The sequence below is a fragment of the Schistocerca gregaria genome, chromosome 1 (genome assembly GCF_023897955.1).
Source record: "Schistocerca gregaria isolate iqSchGreg1 chromosome 1, iqSchGreg1.2, whole genome shotgun sequence".
Classification (NCBI taxonomy): domain Eukaryota; kingdom Metazoa; phylum Arthropoda; class Insecta; order Orthoptera; family Acrididae; genus Schistocerca; species Schistocerca gregaria.
The window spans coordinates 317,150,497-317,174,185 of record NC_064920.1 but is presented as its reverse complement, the minus strand read 5'-3'; the positions used below and the strand labels follow the sequence as shown (position 1 = coordinate 317,174,185).

Genomic DNA, 23,689 nt, shown 5'->3' with positions numbered 1-23,689 from the left:
GTGCGCTGCGCAGACAGTGTCGCCACTTCTTTCGCAAAGTTGGTCGCAGGTGATTCTCCAAAAACGAACAGTAATACTGTGCACTGACGGTCCGCCGTGGAAGAACGAAATGCGTTAGGATAACACCATCACAGTCGTACACGAGAATCACCGTAACTTTAGACCGCTCCATTCGCACCATCAGCAGAACAGGCACTGCTTACGGTATACAACGCCTTCCACATCGGTGGCAACGGGTTCTACACAACGCTGGTGACTACTATGAAGGACAGTAACAGGTGGAAACATGTTACTCTTTTGTATCGGTTGTGAATAAATAGTTGCCACTACTTAACTTTCAACCCTCGTATATAACTAAGGACAAATAGGTCAGCGAAGGAACTGGAGTGGGAAACGTAAATTTGACAATACCGAAACTTAAATGGAAGTGTGCCAATGAACGACTAAGAAAGTTCTTTGCTGCATTTCTTGCCAGATGCATGTAAAAGTGTTCGCGGGGCATTTGTTCAGCAGTATGTATGAAATGGGTGATAATGAATGTGACGATTTTAACGGAAAACAGACTCACCCGTCCAATTCAATTGATTAAATTTGTATTTCTTTACAAGAAATTTACGTTTGTTTACTTGTGGTGTCTTGAAATCTAGGAGTAGCCCGGTCTGACAGTCTACGTTCCCTTCCTCAAGAATCGAAGGAAAGAAAAGGTTAATCCAGTTTTCGTATACGCTTTTTTGCTCCTGACGTCAGTGTCATTATACTTCAGGCTGGGATTGTTTTCTTCTCTTACCCTATTGCATCTGCAAAGCATTCAATCCACTGCTGTATTTAGCATCAATGCATCGGTGTCTAGCAACATTACATCTGGGAAAATTGCGATCTTCTCTCACCGTTCCGATATTCGACGTTTTTCGTGTGCAAGAAAGGCTCCGATTAAAAGAAGGATATCTAATTACGCAGTTGGAACGGTTTGGATTTATTTCTTTATTTACTGTGATTTATCGATTCCTAACGCGCCCACATTGAAACCACGTGTGTCTAACAGAAGCTTTAGAAAATGTCTCCAAGGGTAATGTCCGAGACGAACTGCATGTGTTTCGCAACATGAATAGTGGCCATTTCTTAAATGAAAGATCGTCACCCTCTCAGCATGTCGCCTGAGCTGGCGACATGGTTGAAGGCGCGCCTCATCCCTTCAGAAAAAGCTCAGTAAGCTGTCTTGTGTGTTATGCGAACATGTGATGACGATTACACGGGTCTTTCATGTACGTAACAAAGAAAGAAACCAGTGTGTTAATAGTAAGAGGTTCTCTCGATTTTTGTCAAATTAACAGTACACTTCAACAATGTCACGTTGGCAGTGGGAGTCTTCCCTTTGTTGAGGCTTGTTGGAAGAGAGAACTATCTCGTATCTTATTGTTGTAGACATTGACACTGTCATGAGGGACATTGAACTTACAAATACGTGTAAATCTGTTTGAAATGATGGTATTAAACTTCAGTTGCTCAGAGAACACTAGTGACATTCATAGGACTGACCTCCTCCAAGCTGTAAATTGTTTATAGCGTGCTGTGAATTCAGTCACGGACTCCACTTGTGTTATATATTTAAACGCCATCAATATGTGGTGCAGTTAGTAAACAATGTGTCATTCACAGCCTGTACCGGTATGACGATAAGTGTCGTATAAAGCAGGTGACGAAGATCTAGCATCCTTTACCAAAAAAGAACAAGACATAAATTCAGTACTCCAGTATAATTTGTGGGAGTAACTAAAGGCTGATTTTGTAATCAGAGGTTCCACGCAATAATTAAGAAATGAGTGTACAGCGCTGCAAACGACGCATCTCAGGCTCTATGTATTATTATATTACATTGGGTAAGAACTACAGGCGTAGTCGACAATGTGAAACTGGACGAAAATAAGCACGAGATCATGAAATAGTTATAGTCATAATCTAAACATCCTGTTGTTGTTGTGGCCTTCAGTCCTGAAACTGGTTTGATGCTGCTCTCTATGCTGTGCAAGCTGCTTCATCTCCCAGTACCTACTGCAGCCTACATCCTTCTGAATTTACTTAGTGTGTTCATCTCTTGGTCTCTCTCTACGATATTTACCCTCCATGCTGCCCTCCAATACTAAATTGGTGATCCCTTGACGCCTCAGAACATGTTCTACCAACCGATCCCTTGTTCTAGTCAAGTTGTACCACAAACTCGTCTTCTCCCCAATTATTCAGTACCTCCTCATTAGTTATGCGATCTACCCATCTAATCTTCAGCATTCTTCTGCAGCACTACATTTCCAAAGCTTCTATTCTCTTCTTCTCAAAACTATTTATCGTCCATGTTTCACTTCGCTCTCCATACAAATACTTTCAGAAACGACTTCCTGACACTTAAATCTATACTCGATGTTAACAAATTTCTCTTCTATAGAAACGTTTTCCTTGCCGTTGCCAGTCTACATTTTGTATGCTCTCTACTTTGACCGTCATCAGTTATTTTGCTCCCCAAATACCAAAACTCCTTTACTACTTTAAGTGTCTCATTTCCTAATCTAATTCCCTCAGCATCACCCGAGTTAACTCGACTACATTCCATTATCCTCGTTTTGCTTTTGTTGATGTTCATCTTATATCCTCCTTTCAAGACACCGTCCATTGCGTTCAACCTAAACATCCTATCCTTACGGATACTATGTACGTACAGAAAGGAAGTAAAACAGTGTATTGAATACTGAAATTATTGAAAAACGATTGACGTCGTTGTGCACTTCACAATACCATAAATATACTACTGGAAAATGGGTAAAAAAATTTTGAATATGAAAGAGTGTACGTTCCCTGCATTTATTCTAAATCTTTTGTCTTTGATTAAAAATAAATGAAATATTCGAAGTGATGTACGTTACACCACATCTTCTAGACAGTCACAGATAACGCCTGTCAATCTTCTTGCGATGCACGCCAGTTTTGCCTCAACAGTATCAAGTATGAGCCGGCACAAGACGCAGCACGCTATTGTTGCGCGCGCACTGCGCATGCGCGATGGCCGTGGCGGCCTTAGCCGCCAGCAGCTAGGGGCCTGCTCTTTGCTTCAGTTGTGGCAGTGCCGTCGTGGCGGGAGGTTCTGTGTAGAGCGGGTTTCGGAAGCTACCGTCTCATCAGGAGTGTACAGGAAGATGGTCAGGAACCGGATCTGCTGGTCAGTATTCAAACGATTGCGCTGTAGAGTGAACATACTTGTTCTTTTCCAGTAAAATACTTATGTTTGTGTAAATAATACGAAGATTTGTTCCTTAAAATGATCACCATGCGTGAGCAGGAAGTTTGAATCTTCTGTAGAGCTTGTCAACGGCTCCGCCTTGAAGGCGCAGTGTCTTTTGTAGAAATGCTAGAAACTGTGGCAATGTTATTGTCGCAAACGTACGGTACGTTATCTGCCCATATAGATATTTCAAACGCTAATATATATAGACAGTTGTCCGAAATGTCGCTCAAGCTCTGTGAAATCCATTGTAAATTTTTAATGTGTAGTGTACTTACACATCGACGCCCTAGCTTCAGACTTCGTTTCGTAGATGTGAAAGTGAATCGAAACGAAGCGAATTTTAAGAAGTCTTATAAACTAAATTACATTCAGTTTATTCAGATCTCAAGCTGACACGGGAACGAATTTATGTAAATATTTTTCTAATATCACAGTATTCCGGTGTGGATGAAATAGTAACAAGAAATTTTGTCACAGCATACAAGCTATTTAGTGTGGACACCGCAAGCATTGCTACAGTTTAGTGACGCTGGTCACGGGCCGGTAAATGGTTCAACATGACCGTCATCACGGGATACGGGGATGGAGAAGCGAAGCAACAGCGAAAAAAAATCTCGTTTCTAATTGAAGATTGCCCTCGATGAAGCCGAAGACCTTGAGAGCACGACACAGATTCGTACTTTAGAATTATAGGCGAAAAATAAAATTGCCTAGTATCCATTATAGATAGAGCGACGTCTTCGTCCAGCTGAGGACGTGTCTTGGCTGCTCTGGTTCCACTAATCACTAAGGTAACGAGATTGGTTTAGCAGTTTGCCTGTTCCTGTAGCCGCGTAAGTTGGACAGCTACAAAAGTTTTGAGTAACAGACACACGATGAATTACCGTCATCAGTTGTTCGATGTAAATGTGTTCGAAATTCGTTTCCCTAAGGCATTAAGCCATTGTAAAACAAGTTTGTCAGATCTTTTGTATAATATTTGCCGGTTTACAGGGGTGTTTATATCATAGCCTTCTTTCTATAAAAGATAAAGCGTAGCACTATCTTCAAAAAATGGTCTTATTTGAATGTATGAAAAGTCTACGCACGCCTAACGTGCTGGCAGTTTGCAAAGTTCTCGGATGTAGTGACAGTGCTGGTGAAAGAGGAAATTAGCAAGTCGGACACCCTGTCCGCTTACAGTTTCAAGCAGTAGAATCATTCCACATTAAGAAGTGGAAGTTTGTTTGATGGCGTTGCTGCAGTGTATATGCAACGTAGTGCGACCTGATGCATGTATATAAGCACCGACAGGCCGGCAAGGGATTAGTGTGGTATTCATGTCTTTTCGGCATGCGTGCGGTAAGAGCATAAACGTGGACGGAGAAGACGTTATTGCATGATGCGTCCAAACAGTATAAACTTGCTGTTCTTTCCGTGGCTGCTGAAGGACAAACACCAGTACACGTCCGTCGGAGAATCGAGAATGTGTTTGAGGCAGCATGTCTGTCGAAGACCACCGTTGTTGAATGGTGCGGGCAAGAGGCGCTGCTAACACAGGTTCCCATATAGCAGAAGTTACGCCAACTCAAGTGACACAAGAGCACCCGCCCTATGGCCATGGTCTCTCCCCATGCGGTTATCATGCTTTCGATCCTTTAAAAGCCCTTGAAGGGTCGACAATTCTTGACGGAATAAAAATGGTTTCCGTTGGATTCAAACTTCCTGCTACATGGAAAGGCGGTGACGGCGACGCCATGACAGTTCTTGACAAGAGTCTACATATAATAAAGTTGGCGTGACATGGGCCCGTCCAGACCGCTAGGTTGTGGCAGCATAGCGCAGTTGCTGCAATGGTTTCACTCAATTTCATCGCTTTCTTGCTATTGTAGTTTGCACTGAATTATTAGCTGATCCCTTGTGTTACTGTAATCGAGCGATTTCCGTAATCGTTTTTCCACTGTTTCGTATTATAATTTTTGTCGAATTCTGGGTTCTTTTTTTAAAAAGATTAGATTTAGTTTCCCTATTTGTCGAAACCAGTTAACATTTGCTTCATCGAAGCTAGAAAAATGCGGTAAGCAACAGTGTTAAACATCAAGCAATATGTTGTCAGCGCGAAGCAAGATTTATCAAAACTAGGCATGATTGTCTCAATGGGAATTCCGCGATCGTTCGTTAAATAAAATATGGCGTTTGTCTTCGGTCGCTATTCATTTTCAATTACCGGTTTTGGGCTATTCAGATCATGTACTGTAGTTACAGAGTAACTTGTCCGTACATAACACTCGGTTCGACAGCTAAGTGTTACGTACGGACAAGCTACTCTGTAACTACAATACATGATCGGAAGATGGGCAGCTAACCCGAAACCGGTAATTGAAAATAAAGAATAGCGACCGAAGACTGAAACGCCATATTTTATTGAAGCAAGATTTCTCATTTGCCTGACTGAAGTTGTAACTTTCTATATTGTGGTATGTTGCGTCGAACGAAATTCAAGATAAGTAGATGGCCGTAATAGGATTGCGTCAGTTTATCGGCGTAGGTCTGTGAGATGCGTCACTTTTCAATAAATCGTTCCAAACGATAATGTATCCTTGTCAGCTTAACTGTTTGCCCTCGCACGTCAGACTTTTTACGTCTATTTAAGTTATCGCTGCGTCAGTCGCCTATTTGCCTTATTTACTTCTCAATTCGTTATTCAACTGTAGCCCATCTGCTGCAATACTTGTCTTTTCTTTTGTTCTTGAGAAATGCTGGGTACGGGTTACCGGTACAATTAGTACGACGTTGCAAAATGGACCTTTTCCAGCCGTCTGTTGCGAAGTTTCAGGCTCTGTGGTTGCTGTGGGCAGGTTCCCGCGGGCAGTGTTCGCGTTTGGCAACGCGTTATTTTATAGTGGCGGAGCTGCGCGCAACCGGGTAGGGTCTGACAATGGGACCCAGTTCCCAGGTCTGGCAGGCTGCTGCCGGGGTCGGAGGCAACACCTGGCCTACAGGGGGATCGTACAGCCGGCTCCAGGACAGCCATCCAGCCACCTTGCAGGCGCACAGCCATTTCCTCTACTGCGACTGGGAGAATGCGCTTTTGCAAGTATTGAGCGCAGAAACCTCAAGTTGCAGCGCACAGTCTGTTCAGCGGAACCCCATAAAGAGAACTGAGAGTAAAGGAAAATGCATCAGTCACGGCACTTTATTGTAATTCTTCGTTGATAATCATTGAATTACTGTAATGTAGAAACGTGATCACAAGCTCGGATTAGGAGAGGATGGGGAAAGCAATCGGCCGTGCCCTTTCAAAGGAACCATCCCGGCATTTGCCTGAAGTGATATAGGGAAATCACGGAAATCCTAAATCAGGAGGGCCGCACGCGGGATTGGACCGTCTTCCTCCCGAATGAGTCCAGTGTGCTAACCACTGCACCAACTCACTCGGTAGGTGTTTCGAATTAGGTTTCCAGGTGCAATTCAGTATCATGCCTCCTGATACACAGGAACAGCTATGTTTGCGATCACGTGTTTCTGTGTGCCTGTTGTTATGCGGACGATATATCGTGGCAGTTTTAGGTGGGGGTATTTTGAACTATGGTTGCGTAAGATACCGGTAGAGGTCGGGGCCTAAACTACCACTGCCAACTGCAGTAAGCAATTGCACTGTGGCCAATACCAAATGCTTTGTGGATTCCAGTTTGTTTTGCGTTGTTTTTTCCTTATTTTGAAATGAGTGAAGAGACTAATCTTGATGCATAAAGTGATTCGAACGCTGCTCTCATCACAAGAAAAAGAATCAGCTATCACTATGAGCTTTGTCAGTTCTGCTTCCGTGGGTGCACAGAAGGCGGACGTAGGATGGCAGTCCTTAGAGACAGACGGGTTTTATTCTCCCGCACTGCTGCTCTTTCCACGGGCAGTCTGGGTCATTGTTTTCTTCCGGTCGTGGCCGACTGCACCGGCCGTTGTGGCCGAGCGGTTCTAGGCGCTTCAGTCTGGAACCGCGCTACCGCTACGGTCGCAGGTTCGAATCCTGCCTCGGGCATGGATGTGTGTGATGTCCTTACGTTAGTTACTTTTAGGTAGTTCTAAGTTCTAGGGGACTTAAGACCTCAGATGTTAAGTCCTACAGTGCTCTGAGCCATTTTGGCCGACTGCCACGATACGATGGCCACGTCACAGCTATTGTTTGTTTTCCAACACATGCTGCTCGATAAGGATCTTCTTCGTCGTGACTGAAGTGCCGCTGTAATACAGCAAAGTTCAGATAGATACTGGTTCAAAATAAAACTGTATTAACGAGTAATTGTTCAGTGGGAATTTTTCATTTTTTAATTTCACTCAAGTGGAGACCACCACTAAAAGGGCGTTGTTGAAAGCTGACTTTGGAAGCTATGCACCACTCTGACGAGCATTTCATGAGCAGTAAGTAAAGTCTTCTCTTGTGTTGCATTTTTATGGCTGGCAAATTCCTCGGCCACTGTTTGAACACATCAGATGACCCCACATGAGAAAAACATGCTGGTTGTAAGGTCCGGTGGTGGTGTTGGCCAGGGGATGTCGCCACATGAAGAAATTGAGCGTCGGGAAACATCTGTCCCAGTGCTTGAGAGAAACAGCACGTGACTCTTAAAGGAACAAAATACAGATGTAACAGTAATTTCCGGCGTACGGTAAGTAAGCGTGATAGGACCGATTTGCAATATATATATATATATATATATATATATATATATATATATATATATATATATATATATATATATAATGGAAATCGCCGATAGCTCTTAGACTGTAGGCAGATGACCTACGGAGGATTGTTGAATGGTACAGGCTATTATCAGTTGGCCCTGAGCGAAAATATTGTGCGTACATAGGAAAAGATAGCCAGTACTGTAGAACTACACTATTGATGAGAAACTGCTGGAAACTGTCGCATTTAATTACTTCTTATATCGGTATATTGTTTTTAATTTACCATAATTATATGGAGAATGACAGTAGTGCTAGTGGCTTGGGCAGCCTACTGCTCCGGACCGTGAAGTATAAAAACCACGAAGAAAATGGAAGAAATCTGAAAGCTACCAAGAAAACAGATACAAAATGTGAAGAGATGGGGAAGTCCTCAACTCAGCCTAAAGGTGTTACGGCATTGGAATATAGTCAAGGAAAAAGTATTCTTGCACCATTGTTCATGTAGAATAACTTTATTAGAAGGAAAGATCGCAACTAGAGATGTTATTGGGTAAACTAACAGTGTGGGATTTCCTTCCAAATCTACATTTATAAAAGGTGTAACTAACTTAGCTTTCTGAAAAACGGAAATGAAAATTCTGTACCAGTTGCCTTCACACAATGAGGGGAAAAGTATTGAAGCTGTACCATAAATGCAAACAAACGACTAACGAATGCTCGCCTTAGGTGGCAAACTGCACCTCGTGTATGTTGGTTCTGATAAGTGGTGAATGCCGTGATACAGCAAAACAGGCCGCAAAGAGAAGGAAAAAACTATAGGGTAAAGGCAGATTGTCTCCCAATATGGAAAGGGAAAATAGTTTTCTGGAATCGCTGATATTGGAAGAAACCAGCAACTGTGCACTCCGTAATATAGAGATTAACCGAAAGAAATACCCATAATATCGAAAGAACTTGTTTAACAGAAAGATGACGCAAAGAAAACGAAATGTTTTAAAAGGATGGTGAAAAAGATTGACAGCTTCTGCATTGTTCGCACATGTTAACCATCACTTCATAAAGGAAATAGCAGAACGAGCTGATCGCTATATATTAATAGTATAGTTTCTGGAGCAAGGGTGCCTTGAAGGAAACCATCAGCGAGAAGAAGAAAAAAACTTGCGTTTGCTCGAGAGCGTATAAGCAAAAATACAAATTCCTGGGACAAGGTTCACAGATAAAAATAAATTTAACATAAACATAAATGATGGTAGGATTTTGGTGTGGAGATGACAAAATACTGAGCTGGATCCGGAACACGTTCAAAGCACGGTGTGTGTATACTTTTCCCCATTATACTTCTTAGTAGATTAAAACTGTGTGCCGGACCGAGACTCGAACTCGGGACCATTGCCTTCCGCGGGCAATTGCTCTACTGGCAGATGTTGCCGGCATGGTACCTCAGCGTGTTGGGTCAGAGGGCCGGTTGGCCTCTGTAATAAAAAAACTGAGTGGAAGGATTAACAAACGAACTTAAACGGATGTCATGTGACGTCCGCAACGACCACACACAACGATCAACGAACAAAATGCAAAAAAAAGCGTGTTCGGTCAGAGGGTTAGCTGCCCTCTGTAATTAAAAAACTGAGTTAATAGATCGACTAACTGAAACGGGTGTCTTCCGACGTCCGCCCCAAGCAGGTACAACGAACCCCAAAAGGTAAAGGTCCGGCACACAGTTTTAATCTGCCACACTCCGCTGCAGTATGAAAATCTCATTCTGGACTTTTCCCATGATTTTACGTAGTGTATATTCCGCGGCTGGTTGCCTACTTCTGTTCCTATTTCCTTTCTGTGCGGTCCTCCAGGGCCGTTGTTAGTTGTAACTAAGGAACATCCTGCTACGTTGCGTATTTACATTTTGCTAAAGATAACCCGTCAGTCACAACACTAATCTAAACTTTTTAACGCAACAAACCCAAGTGTTTTGACCTACGCCGTTTACGGGAACACAGACTACTTTCTTCGTCAATTAGGTAGCTACGTAAGAGTGTGTGCTGACAAGTGGACAAGTAACGAACGACCTGAGAGAGAGCAGAGCAGTTTCTCGCTTGCAGCAGTCGTATGGGAGACGGCGGAGCACAACCACTTTCGCCAGGCCGCTCGCCCGCCCGCTTGCTTGCTTGCTTGCCTGCCTGCTGTGGCGTGAATCATCAAACACCGTAGCGGTGGGGGACGGCGGGCAGACCTGGCGAGCCACGCCGCACCTAGCTGTCTGTCCGCTGCTCGCCACATGCTTTGGCGTCGCTGCTGGCTGGCGCGGCCGCACCCCGCATCCCCTCCCAAGCCCAGGTCTTAAGTAAGCTGATCGCACACGAACTGCAAGCTTGACAAGCAAGCGTGATAACGCACATCATGCAAGCGTACTTGAACATCAGTAGGATAACGGCCATCTTAGGTCATGCCCTCCAATGCTAAATTTGTGATCCCTTGATGCCTCAAAACATGTCGAACCAACCGATCCCTTCATCTAGTCAAGTTGTGCCACAAACTTCTCTTCTCCCCAATCCTATTCAATACCTCATTAGTTACGTGATCTATCCACCTTATCTTCGGCATTCTTCTCTAGCACCACATTTCGAAAGCTTCTATTCTCTTCTTGTCCAAACTAGTTATCGTCCATGTTTCACTTCCATACATGGCTACACTCCATACAAATACTTTCAGAAACGACTTCGTAACAATTAAATCAATACTCGATGTTAACAAATTTCTCTTCTTCAGAAACGCTTTCCTTTCCATTGCCAGTCTACATTTTATATCCTCTCTACTTCGACCATCATCAGTTATTTTACTTCCTAAATAGCAAAACCCTTTCACTACTTTAAGTGTCTCATTTCCTAAACTAATTCCCTCAGCATCACTCGATTTAATTTGACTACATTCCATTATTCTCGTTTTTCTTTTGTTGATGTTCATCTTATATCCTCCTCTCAAGACACTGTCCATTCCGTTCAACTGCTCTTCCAAGTCCTTGAATTACAATGTCATCGGCGAACCTCAGTTTTTATTTCTTCTCCATGGATTTTAATACCTACTCCAAATTTTTTTGTTTCCTTTACTGCTTGCTCAATATACAGATTGAATAACATCGGGGAGAGGCTACAACCCTGTCTCACTCCTTCCCCAACCACTGCTTCCCTTTCATGCCCATCGAATCTTATAACTGCCATCTGGTTTCTGTACAAATTGTAAATAGCCTTTCGCTCCCTGTATTTTACCCCTGCTACCTTCAGAATTTGAAACAGAGTATTCCAGTTAACATTGTCAAAAGCTTTCTCTAAGTCTACAAATGCTAGAAACGTAGGTTTGCCTTTTCTTAATATTTCTTCTAAGATAAGTCGTAAGGTCAGTATTGCCTCACGTGTTCCAACATTTCTACGGAATCCAAACTGATCCTCCCCGAGGTCCGCATCTACTAGTCTTTCCATTCGTCTGTAAACATTTCGCGTTAGTATTTTGCAGCTGTGACTTATAAAACTGATAGTTCGGTAATTTTCACATCTGTCAGCACCTGCTTTCTTTGGGATTGGAATTATTATATTCTTCTTGAAGTCTGAGGGTATTTCGCCTGTCTCATACATCTTGCCCACCAGCTGGTAGAGTTTTGTCAGGACTGGCCCTCCCAAGGCCGTCAGTAGTTCCAATGGAATGTTGTCTACTCCGGGGGCCTTGTTCCGACTCAGGTCATTTAATGCTCTGTCAAACTCTTCACGCAGTATCATATCTCCCATTTCGTCTTCGTCTTCATACTCTTCCATTTCCATAATATTGTCCTCAAGTACATCGCCCTTCTACATAGACCTTATATATAACCCTTCCACCTTTCTGCCTTCCCTTCTTTGCTTAGAACTGGGTTGCCATCTGAGCTCTTGATATTCATACACGTTGTTCTCTTCTCTCCAAACGTTTTTTTAATTTTCCTGTAGGCAGTATCTATCTAACCCCTAGTGAGATAAGCTTCTACATCCTTTAATTTGTTCTCTAGCTATACCTGCTTAGCCATTTTGCACTTCCTGTCGATCTCATTTTTGAGACGTTTGTACTCCTTTTTGCCTGCTTCATTTACTGTATTTTTATATTTTCTCCTTTCATCAATTAAATTCAATATTTCTTCTGTTACCCAAGGATTTCTAGCAGCTCTCGTCTTTTTACCTACTTCATCCTCTGCTGCCTTCACTACTTCATCCCTCAGAGCTACCCATTCTTCTTCTACTGTGTTCCTTTCCCCCATTCCTGTCTATTGTTCCCTTATGCTCTCCTCGAAACTCTGTACAACCTCTGGTTCTTTCGGCTTATCCAGATCCCATGTCCTTAAATTCCCACCTTTTTGCAGTTACTTCAGTTTTGACCTACAGGTCAATAGATTGTGGTCAGTCCACATCTGCCCCTGGAAATGTACTACAATTTAAAACCTGATGCCTAAATCTCTGTCTTACCATTATATAATTTATCTGGAACCTGTCAGTATCTTCAGGATTCTTCCATGTATACAATCTTCTTTTATGATTCTTGAACCAAGTGTTAGCTATGATTAAGTTATGCTCTGTGCAAAATACTACCAGACGGCTTCCTCTTTAATTTCTTATCCCCAATCCATAATCACCTACTATGTTTCCTTCTCTCCCTTTTCCTACTGACGAATTCCAGTCACCCATGACTATTAAATTGTCATCTCCCTTCACTATCTGAATAATTTCTTTTATTTGATCATACATTTCTTCATCTGCAGAGCTAGTTGGCATATAAACTTGTACTACTGTAGTAGGTGTGGGCTTCGTATCTATCTTGGCCACAATAATGCGTTCACTATGCTGTTTGTAGTAGCTTACCCGCACTCCTACTTTATTAATTATTAAACCTACTCCTGTATTACCCCTATTTGATTTTGTATTTATAATCCTGTATTCACCTGACCAAAAGTCTTGTTCCTCCTGCCACCGAACTTCACTAATTACCACAATATGTAACTTTAACCTATCCATTTCCTTTTTTAAATTTTCTAACCTACCTGCCAGATTAAGGGATCTGACATTCCACGCTCGGATCCGTAGAACGCCAGTTTTTTCTCCTGATAACGACGTCGTCCTGAGTAGTCGCCGCCCGGAGATCCGAATGGGGGACTATTTTACCTCCGGAATATTTTACCCAAGAGGACGCAATCATTTAATCATACAGTAAAGCTGCATGTCCTCGGGAAAAATTACGGCTGTATATTCCCCTTGCTTTCAGCCGTTCACAGTACCAGCACAACAAGGCCGTTTTCGTTAGTGTTTCATGGCCAGACAGTCAATCATCCAGACTGTTGCCCCTGCAACTACTGAAAAGGCTGCTGCCCCTCTTCAGGAACCACATGTTTGTCTGGCCTCTCAACAGATACCCCTCCGTTGTGGTTGCACCTACGGTACGGCCATCTGTATCGCTGAGGCACGCAAGCCTCCCCACCAACGGCAAGGTCCATGGTTCACGGGGGAAAAAGATTATACGGTGTATCAAACAAAATTTGTGAGAAGATTGAGGATTTGTTGGCAGAGGAGGCAATATACCCTGGATGAAAAGTCAGACTCAGATGTATGCCAGGGCAGTGTCGTTTTACCATTATACAAGATTAGGCGGCCGCCTAGAACGGCAAAATTTTACGGGTGGCCAAGGGCGGAAAAATTAATTTCAAATAAAACAGCCAAAAAATTGAGCAAATAAGGAGAAAAAATGCGAGGGGAAAAATTACAACACCTAACTGTTTTCAATATCTTACGGAACAGGTATATAGTACGTTTTTACTCATTTTGACGAAAGTGGTTGCTGAAAAGGATGAGAATTACTCGTCAATCTAAAACTTTCAGTTATAATAGAAATTTAATGACGTAGTATAGAGTAATTTCAAAATTAAAGGAAAAATTCGATCGCATCATAAGTTTCGTACCTTTATTAGTTCCTCTTTAAGCCGTTACATTATTCATGGCAAATTTAGTTGCACTGGATATTCAGTTATAGTATAAAATATTCAGCACATTCTCCTGTTTCAATTATTTTTGAAAACTTCAAAAATTGAGGACAAAGAATAATAAACTGAGGATATTTCTTGCCCTCAATCAGTTTTAAAGGAAGTTGGGACAATGCATGAAGATTGAGGACTGTCCCGAAAAAGTGAGGACCTGCGGTCACCTTATTTTAATTATTAAAAGTATAATAGGAAATTGGCATTGTTGTATGATAGTGGTGGTGGAGAGGAGGGGTTGATATCAGGAAGACCTATGGTAGTGAGAGAGGGCGTCATTTTTAATTTCTGGCCTCGTGCGCAAAACACCTAGCAACGACCCTGCCTCAGGAAAGTGTTGGGGCCCTTGTTGTTTTTGTATGTTAAGCGACCTGGGAGACGATGTTAATAGTGACTGAGAGAAGCCGCACAGACGTTCAGTCAGATTTTGGTAAGGTACCGAACTGACGCAGAGGGCGACGCTTGCTTTGAATGTACACGAATGTAATATTGTGCACTCCACAAAACGAAAAAGCCTAGTATCATACGCCTACAATATCGGGGATTTCATGACTGGAATCAGTCAGCTCATAAATTCCTGGGTGTAACAGTTCTTTTGGATATGAAATTGACATAGGCCCAATCGTAGGTAATGCAGGTGGCAGATTTCTGTTCGTGTAGGATATTGGGAAAATGCAGTCTCTACGATGGAGACTGCTTACAAATAATTAATGCTCCCCGTCCCAGAATATTGCCCATACCTAACAAGAATACCAGGGATGTTGAACATACATAGGGAACAGTGGGACGAATGGACACCGGTTTGATTCGCGGGACTGCTGAGGTGGCACACACTTGAAGATTGTCGCAAATTACCTACTTAGCTAGGCGAACGCTTGTGCAAGCTGGCTTGCTTAAGCATGCACAAACTTCTCGCACCACCACACAGTACAAGCATACTAGTACATGCATCAATTTGTTTACAGAAAAAGGGCAGCTCACACCCAGACTTCTAGATGTCAGGCCCTCAGATCGGTACTAAACGTTGTATATCGATAGAGAATCAACAAGAACACCGATTTAGTCCGTGCTGTGTGCCTTCGTCCAGTAGAATATTCATGAACTATAATTAGAAGTAACGCCAGAACTTCGGAGCGCAGGAAAACCATATCTGTGGGTGATTGTTTTGTAGATCTCTAGTGGGTGAGTTGACAGAGCGTGGGGTCGTTGTTGCAAAGGTCTCGCATACAAACCCCGTGGAAGACAATTTCTTTAAGTGATTACGCGTTAAATTATCTGGGAGAACATTTTCCTGTCATGTATAAGTACTTTTCGAAGTTTGGAGCAATGTTCCTTTGGCAGTGTGCTTTCGCGTCGTCAGTTGAAAGTAGACCCGTAGTGCACATTGGAATGTAATTTAACACGGTAAGTTCAAAATTAAACCAAATCACTGAGTAATGCTTGCTCAAGCATGCATGGGCAAGCATACCTGCGCATGTGCTTGACAAGGATGCAGTTGTGTATTCGCCTTTACATGTGATACGATGCCAAGTACCCTCTGCGGTGCACTTCAGTTGCTTGCGTAGCATGTATAGATGTAATTTCGCGCAAGCATTCTGGCTGTTAAAGCTGCTTGAGATTTAATCGGTTTTTCTATTATGTAAAGCTGTGTAAGCATACCAGCATGTACTCATGCTTCAACGTGCGCATCGATTATTTCCGTGCTTGTACGAGGAAACATGTGTTGAGACAATCTTCGTAGCGGCACCATATGTATGTGGAGCGATGTGAAGATCATTTGCAAACTGATGGAGGAATTTCAGGGAATAAACGAAATTTACCTTTCATTCATGTATAATAAATCAAGTGTACCACAGGAAGGCTAAGAGGGATGTTGCATACGTTGTACTATAAAGTTAGCAAAGGTGTTGACCATGCCGTATATAGGAATGTCGTTATTAAGAAGATAAAATCTCCCATAATCAACTACAGGAGGAAAGAAACGACATTTATTAATCTGGGGAGGGAAAGATGAGAATCTAGATAAACGAACACTTGCCTATTTCATATGTGTGTCGATATGTATTAGAGGTTTCATAGCCCCTGCAGATAGTGGGAACAGCAGTATGGTTGTCAGTTTCTAATGTGATCTAATAGCCTCTTTTAAGATTGTAACTTGCATTCTGGTCAGTGGCGTGTTACTAATAGTGGGAGGTTCCAATAAGTTCCTCCATTGAACATAAAAATAATTAAATCGATCATCTGGCTGCGTCTTTAACTCGTGGAGTTACGTAATGGGGCAGTAAATTTTTGGTTTCATTGACCAGTTTGACACACCACTTTTCCACTTTACAACAGCGAAACTGGCCAAAATGGGTAAATCGTCATCAGACCTCCAAGTACTCCAAGCACAGATTAATGCTTGCACAAGTGTGCTTGGACTGCATGGAGCCGAAAGGGGTTTGTGTTACACGTGCATACTTACCAAGCTTGCAGTTAAGTGTGGCCGGCTTCATACTCGCATGCTTCCCACAATGAACATGTTAAAGAGGTTGACTCCTGAATTCTGTTAAAAATTGCTTAGGATTTGTTGTTCAGACGTTTGACAAACGCGCCATCTCGTTGCTGAAGCAGCAAGTAAAAATTTGATATATGTAACCTTGCAAATTAGGGGTAATTTTAAATCTAAACAGACATTTTTCATATTTATTCATTGCATTCGTTATATCGCCCGCCCAAGTTATGAGAGATCATACATTTCGTACGGAATCTTAAAAAACTTAGCAGTAGCTAATTCGGAAACAGCAAAACAGTGCTAGTTATAGCAGAAAAAGTTAATTTGTCTGTGAAAAATAGACTAATAAAGTAAAGGTAACTTACACGCAAGTAGATTCAAGCAGTGGGCGTTGACAGCAATGGAGTGGCATCTTCAACTCTCATAAGTCATCTGTGGGATAGTATGCGGAAACGCCCATGATAGTGGCAGCAAATCGTCAGAATCGGTGCAGCCAGAATGTGTGGGCCGGATTAATGGGAGACTTTATTTTGGGACCAGCCTTCCTCCACGTCGCTTAACAGGCCAGAACTATCGGTGTTTCTTGCGGGTGACTTTGCCTCCTCTGGTGGAAGAAGTGGCATTGAATTGGACGGAATATATGGATGCCACTTGATGGTGCTCCAGCCCACTTCGTCGTCAATCCCCGGACGCATCTCTGCCGTGTCTTCGCTGGTCGATGGATCGGGCGAGGGAATCCAGTTGATTGGCCTGCTCGTTCAACGGATCTCAACCCATAAGATTTCTGGTTATGGGGCCATCTTAAAAGTATCGTGTACGCAGATCCCATTCCAGATGTGGAGACACTGGAGCAACGTATTCATGCTGCCTTTGACACGATTCGGATGCAGCCTGGCCGAAGCCAATGTGTGAGACAGAACGCATACACGCATGCGTTGACACTTGGAAGCCATTTTCAGCACATACTGTAACTGTGGCTGCATAATGCAGCGCGTGTTAGACGGCAGTCCCTGTAACAATGTATGGTTGAATAAATGGTCTGTAGTTTGGGAACCACGCATTTGCGGGCATAAGTTCATTAGACCTTTCCGTATCCTCTCACCGATCACTCGCTAGAGTTGGTAACGGGGGAAATCACCCTGTATATCTGTTTCCACGTCTTTAGATACCAGGTAATATTGAGGTTTTGGACCGCAAAGTGCTGTGCCGAATCCGAGCCTATAATGAAGTTGGGGATTGCACGGTGCGCCGCTCTTGTAATGGGCCCTAGTACTTCTGCACTAAGTGGCACCTTTTGTATTAATGTCGACATTTTATCACTGACGCACTTGTAATTATTTACAATGAGACATTGGAACGTAATTTTTGAACGGAAGTTCGCTTTTAAACCTCCCCTAGGTTATTTCCTTCTACACGGATGGGCAGTCCGAAGCAACGTATAATCATTGTATCCTGGGAATATACTCCAGAGTCAGTACACGTGAGTTGTACAATCCGAAGTAAACGGATTGAGGCGAATCACTGTATGGTGTGATGAAAATTACTCTTAATCCCACGGACCTTAGTGACCTGTAGAGCATAGTTGTATAAGACTGATGGAAGCATGCTGATGCAGGATGTTACACCACGATCAGCCTTTTCCGCAACTTTAGTTCTGCGACTTCATACGATACAGTTGCTTTTGACAATTTCTCCGGCACAAAATGTAATATGCTATTTGCTAGTCATCTGGATAGTGGCAAATTACGATGGCGAACCCACATCATTCGGAAGAGCCTTTTGCTCAGAAAATCACCCACGATATTCCGAAATGATCAACGTAGATACAATCAGACCATGTCAAGGGCTAAAGTGCGGATACTTTAGCAGAAATATTTACCTGGGGAAAAGTAATTATGGTGTAATTTTCCCAGAAGTCGTTGCATCGTAAGACCAACAACAACATCCTCAACTGAGGCGCACAGCCGGCGTGTGGTGGAATATGTTGTGAGGTCCACGACGAGACCCAGAACGCCATTTATTGACCAGATCGACAGCAAGTAGAATTGCCGAGTCCCGGCGACCTCAATAAGAGAACCGCTGCTGCAGCCGATGACGCTGTGCCGATCTGAAGCCTTACTGCTCGGGAAAGGTCACTGTTCTGCGGCGAATTTAGCGAGTAAAGCGGATTTTCACCGCTTCAGGACGTTGCAATACTCTCCGTAAAGGCACTTTCACAACTACACGACTCTTCTTTTTATAATACTCGTGTTGGAGGTTTGCGCAGCAAGACCAAACGACAAGGAACCGTGAAACACGCCGTTGCATGGTCATCTCACAGACCACATTAGCTGCATTAGGAGGATAGGAAGACTGTGCCCAGCGTAGAGCTGATCTTCATTTACTGATAGCTGACAATGACTGTCGAAAGTGATTAATCATTGACAGCGTACGTGGAATACCGTTTTAACAAATACGGCTTAAATAGTCAGACATCGTTCTCGACCTGTATACTGGCTCCGTCCTTCCAGTTTGTTTCATTACAACAACGCGTTCCTGCCGGAAGTCACTAACTCCGGATGGACTACCCCTGGTCTGAGGGACTGATAACTTCGTCTCTTCAGCCCCCTCCCTGACCATCCCACCCTGAAAAGATATGGTCCTAATATACCATTGCTTTCGTCCAGTCTTTGAACTGACGTACCCACCCCTCATGACTAACGTGAAAACCAAGCAAAAGTGGAATTTGGTATTTTCCACCTACAAAATGATTGCCAGAGTTAATGGAAGCGAAAGAGACCAAGGACAGAATGATGATTGAACCCTGGAATTTCGGGTTTCTTTTTATCGTCGTATTTTCTTAGGGCCACCTTCCATCGTTTAAGATCTTTCTTAGTTTGTTGGTTTATTTTCCTTCTCTGTTTGACTTCATTGTCATTTTCGTAATGCAAGAAAAAACGAGGTAATCTCATTTCGAATATAAGTTAAAAATAAAAAGCATTTTATTTTCATTTTCTTCTAAAAAGATGTTGGCAACAAAGATGTTAAGGTAAATAACAAGATAATAAAATTAATGACCTACATACTTAAAATATAAAGGAAAACTTTAACGTGGGGAATCCACTGCAAACTTTTTAGAGTTTCGGTTGGTTAAATCATACGTTGCCTCTGTCTCCTTAAACTAGTAACAAAAATACAAAAAACTTGCAACGAAAATAAGCACCGTCAAGACACAAAAAGTACTGTGATTCGTCACAGTATTATGAAGTTTTTAATCATTTGACAGTGCCTAACTGGGCTGCTAATTTCTTAAATTTCTGTTTTAAGAAAAACATATGGTCCAATGGGTCGAAAACAGTTATAAGAACTGTTTCAGATCCCACCAGTTCTTAAAAATCAAGTCTGTATATTTCAATATAACTGCTACAATTAATCACAAACAAGTTAAAATATAATAAAACTGAATTACTCCTCTATAGAAGATGAAATACCGTAAAAATTGATTTAAACAATATTGAAATAGTTTCTCTGTTTTCTTAAGCTTCATTCAAATTGATGCTTTCTCTAAAATGTCGAACTTGTGAATTAAATAAAATACATGAAATTAGTCTGGAAGGAATCTTGAAAGTTGTGCTATAGTTTCACGATTTCACTAGCTGCGACATGGTCGCGGATTAGAACAGTGATCTAGGAAGTATAGAGTAAAGGTCTTCTTGCCATCAGTGACCGCAAAAATTTTGATCCTGGGGCTACCAGCTTAGGTCAGCAATGACCATCGTCAGATCACGGTGTTGATTTGCTGCTTGTTTACAGAGCCTTTTTGACTCTGTCGTAATCCAGACAAGGCACTATTTCGCAAGCTGCGACTTGGTCACTACATCACTCTTTTAATCCGCGGCAAGAGTTAAACTGTTCATTTGCAGTGTCAATGTGGTATTATGTGCGATTTTATTTACGACGAATCATCAGCTTGGATATACACAGCAGCTGAAATAGAGTAATTTTTGTACATGCGCAAAATCGCGCTTGAAGGGATACTATTTTCGTCCTGGTACAAATCTGTTGTCAGGGAGTAGGCTATAATTCAGTCGCTAAGTTTCATACCTAACAATATGATCAGTATTCGAATGACAATCAGGAAAGGTGCATTTCGGCAGATTTTTGTTAAATGTATGCTAGAGAGAACTTTCTTGTGAGAAGAAAATATTCTAAAAGTTGCTGGCAAAGAGATTATTAAAAATCCGCCCGAATCAATATATAAAACGAAGAAATGGTCAGGTGAAGGGCTGTAGAAAGTTCCCAAATTCGCAACGTGGTAGAACGAATTACGATCGTTACAATTTAAAGAAGACTTTGCCATAATGCATTAGAAAATTCTCAACAGTACCTTGATCAGCCTTTGCATAATGTTAAGTGTGCCTCAGTTCTGAGGCAGTTCTACTTCAATCCCTTTGGTGAACAGTTGTGTACTGAGTTGGAAACACAGAAGAAAGGTGTTGTCTCAGATCGGTCGCAATAGTCAGTTTCCATGTCAGTTACTTAATCAAGAGTCTGATGTGTTACTCAGTGAAACCATGACGAGTAATTCGCTATGCAATTCCTACGTCCACAGTAACGCGAGGACAGAATGAACCCAGGCGCGTTTAACGCATGAGAGAAGGAACCAGCATGTTCGAGAACACGTTTTATTGTACGGTAGTTTAGATAATCAGCCGCGTATGCAGGCAACAGCTGAACGTGAAAGTAAATTGACCATTCAACAATGCCTGCAAGGAATAATGCGCGTGAGCACATACTCGCCATTGTGCTGATGTCACTGTGCTCACACACTGACGCAGACAATCTCGTGACATTCAAGGCGCGTGTCGACTTTTCCTCGCATCGGTATCCACCTGCTTTAAAAAGCTTTCTCCGCCTTTCACGTCAGGCGAAGGATTTCGGGATCTTCAGAACTTACGAGACGTCAATATCTCTCTGTGCACCGGAGTAGTCTGACGCCTCTTCCTTGTTGTGTCACAGATATCCTGTGAGATTACCGTAGCTTTCGCTTTTTCTCCTAGTCTGCCCATTTGTATGCTTCACTACGGGCTTGCTAGGCAATTACTTGTGAATTGGTTTCTTTCTTGATTTCTCAGCACATCAGTCGAGCTTTACCTACGCAATCTTCTTGTAGTTCTATACGTTTAACATCAGCTGTAGGCGTCCGTAGAAATAACTCCACGCTCTGGCTTGCAATACGATCTGTTGCCGTTTGACGAGACATTTTTACTGTAATATCGAATGTAGAATTTCATTTTTAATCTATTTGATGTATCAATAATTTACAGACGTAGTCTGAAGTGCGTGGCAGAGGTTACTTAGGATGCAGCCATGTCAGGGTACCGTCCCACTCCAATCTCGGGAAGAATGCTTCAATACCTTTTGTCTTCGCGGTCCGTACGGGAACGATGTAGAATCACTAGATTCTTCATTGAATCAAGTTTCTTGAAGCTTGTAAGTATGCTTTCGCGAGATAAATTGCTTCTGTGTTTAAGCGGTTGCCAATTCAGGTATTTTCAGCATTTCCTCGACGCTCCCGGGAAGTCAAACCCGTGGCCATTCATGCAGCTCTTACTTTAAGTTCAGTTAGTGGTCTTTGGTGCCGGCCGGGGTGGCCGCCCGGTTGTAGTCGCTACGCTCTGGAACCGCGCGACCGATACGGTCGCAGGTTCGAATCCTGCCTCGGGCATGGATGTGTGTGACGTCCTTAGGTTAGTTAGGTTTAAGTAGTTCTAAGTTCTAGGGGACTGATGACCTCAGATGTTAAGTCCCATAGAGCTCAGAGCCATTTGAGCTCTTTGGTATGGGCCTTACAAAACCCGCGCGTCTCAAGAATATTCCCCAAGTGATTTGCGAACATTCTCCTTCGTAGCCTGGTTCCATTTACATTTCGGTCTAGCCTGATTTCATTTACATTTCTGGCTGTTCTTTTCTTAATTCGAGCGTGGTTTCCAGTTTGAAAATCAGTATATAAGCCCTTAAGGTCTGGATCCCGTAAGAGAAATGTTCGTACAAAAATTTTATGGTGAATGTGATGATGTATGACACTCTCCTTTTAGGCTCAGTCACAGAAAAAGTTTATAATCACGACCAGTTTGAGCTATCCGTTGATCACCTTCAGGGAGTAAAATGGGAAAAGTAGCAAGTGTTCCATAAAACGTTTACCTGAAGGACTTAGAAGATACATAAAGTAAAAAATCAAAATATATGCGAATCAATAGACAAAATGTGACAAGGTATCCATGAAATAAGCTGTTGTGCTAAACCACACAACAGGAAGCAGAAATATGCGTTTCTTTAAATGGAAAAACGTACATGTAGGAGTAGAAGTTAGTGGAATAAATGTTTAACTTAGATACTGTTCCACTAAGCTCACTTTGCTGCATTTGTTTTTATTTGTTTAAATAAATAAATAGAAATAAATGTTGGATTTCTTCGTGCACTTACTGCCAAGCAACTCTGTTCCGGTAAATCTCTCTCTCTCTCTCTCTCTCTCTCTCTCTCTCTCTCTCTCTCTCTCTCTGTCTGTGTGTGTGTGTGTGTGTGTGTGTGTGTGTGTGTGTGTGTGTGTGTCACCGTCTTGACGGAGCATAGGTCTCAAGCATGCGATTTACAGCCCATGTTTGCTAGACTTTTCTGGTTTGAATGATCGTTCCTGTCTTTTCTCTGAATATTGACCATCATGGAACAGCTTGTACGCATTGAAACTTGTAAACAATAAAGGTTGTATCACACTCATTTGGAGTACTCTCAGAATTACTCATGTTTTTGTCCAGGTAAGAACGATGAATTGTATCTCTTTGAAAGTAGTGAATTCAACCGCAAATCAGCTCTGGTAATAAGCTCACTTACCGACACTGTTGAATTGAGATTGTCTTCTGGAAGTCAAGGAATACGGATTCATCTGCGCGTGTGCTTTTAGACTTTTCCCCCCTTTAGCAATTAGCTTTAATTTTTGGCTGTTAGTGGTCCGTCGCTTGCTGTAAGTTGGTGCGATGTGTTTGGGTATTGGGGGTGGGTGGCAGTGTTAATGGTGTACACGGCGCCACTACGGCACTGGAACTGCAAGATGGTAGTAACAAACGTGGGACCGGCCTGCGTGACCGGCAGTCGTGCGGCAGCTGTCGATAGCTCGTTGCGTCCTGGAATAGAGTTTATGTGGCGGGCGCGGGCTGACGTCAGCATCGCGATTAAAGTTTTC

The 23,689-nt window shown here is 42.5% G+C and overlaps 1 protein-coding gene across 1 annotated transcript in view; it reads left to right on the top strand.

Moving 5' to 3' along the window:
- Positions 1–3,020: 3,020 nt before the first annotated feature.
- The window catches only part of LOC126343410 (CDC42 small effector protein homolog), a 165,350-nt gene continuing 144,681 nt past the window's right edge, over positions 3,021–23,689 (top strand). Inside the window, exon 1 of the mRNA XM_050001935.1 lies at positions 3,021–3,205. The gene's annotated coding sequence lies outside the window, so the exon portion shown is untranslated. The remainder of the gene's footprint in view (positions 3,206–23,689) is intronic.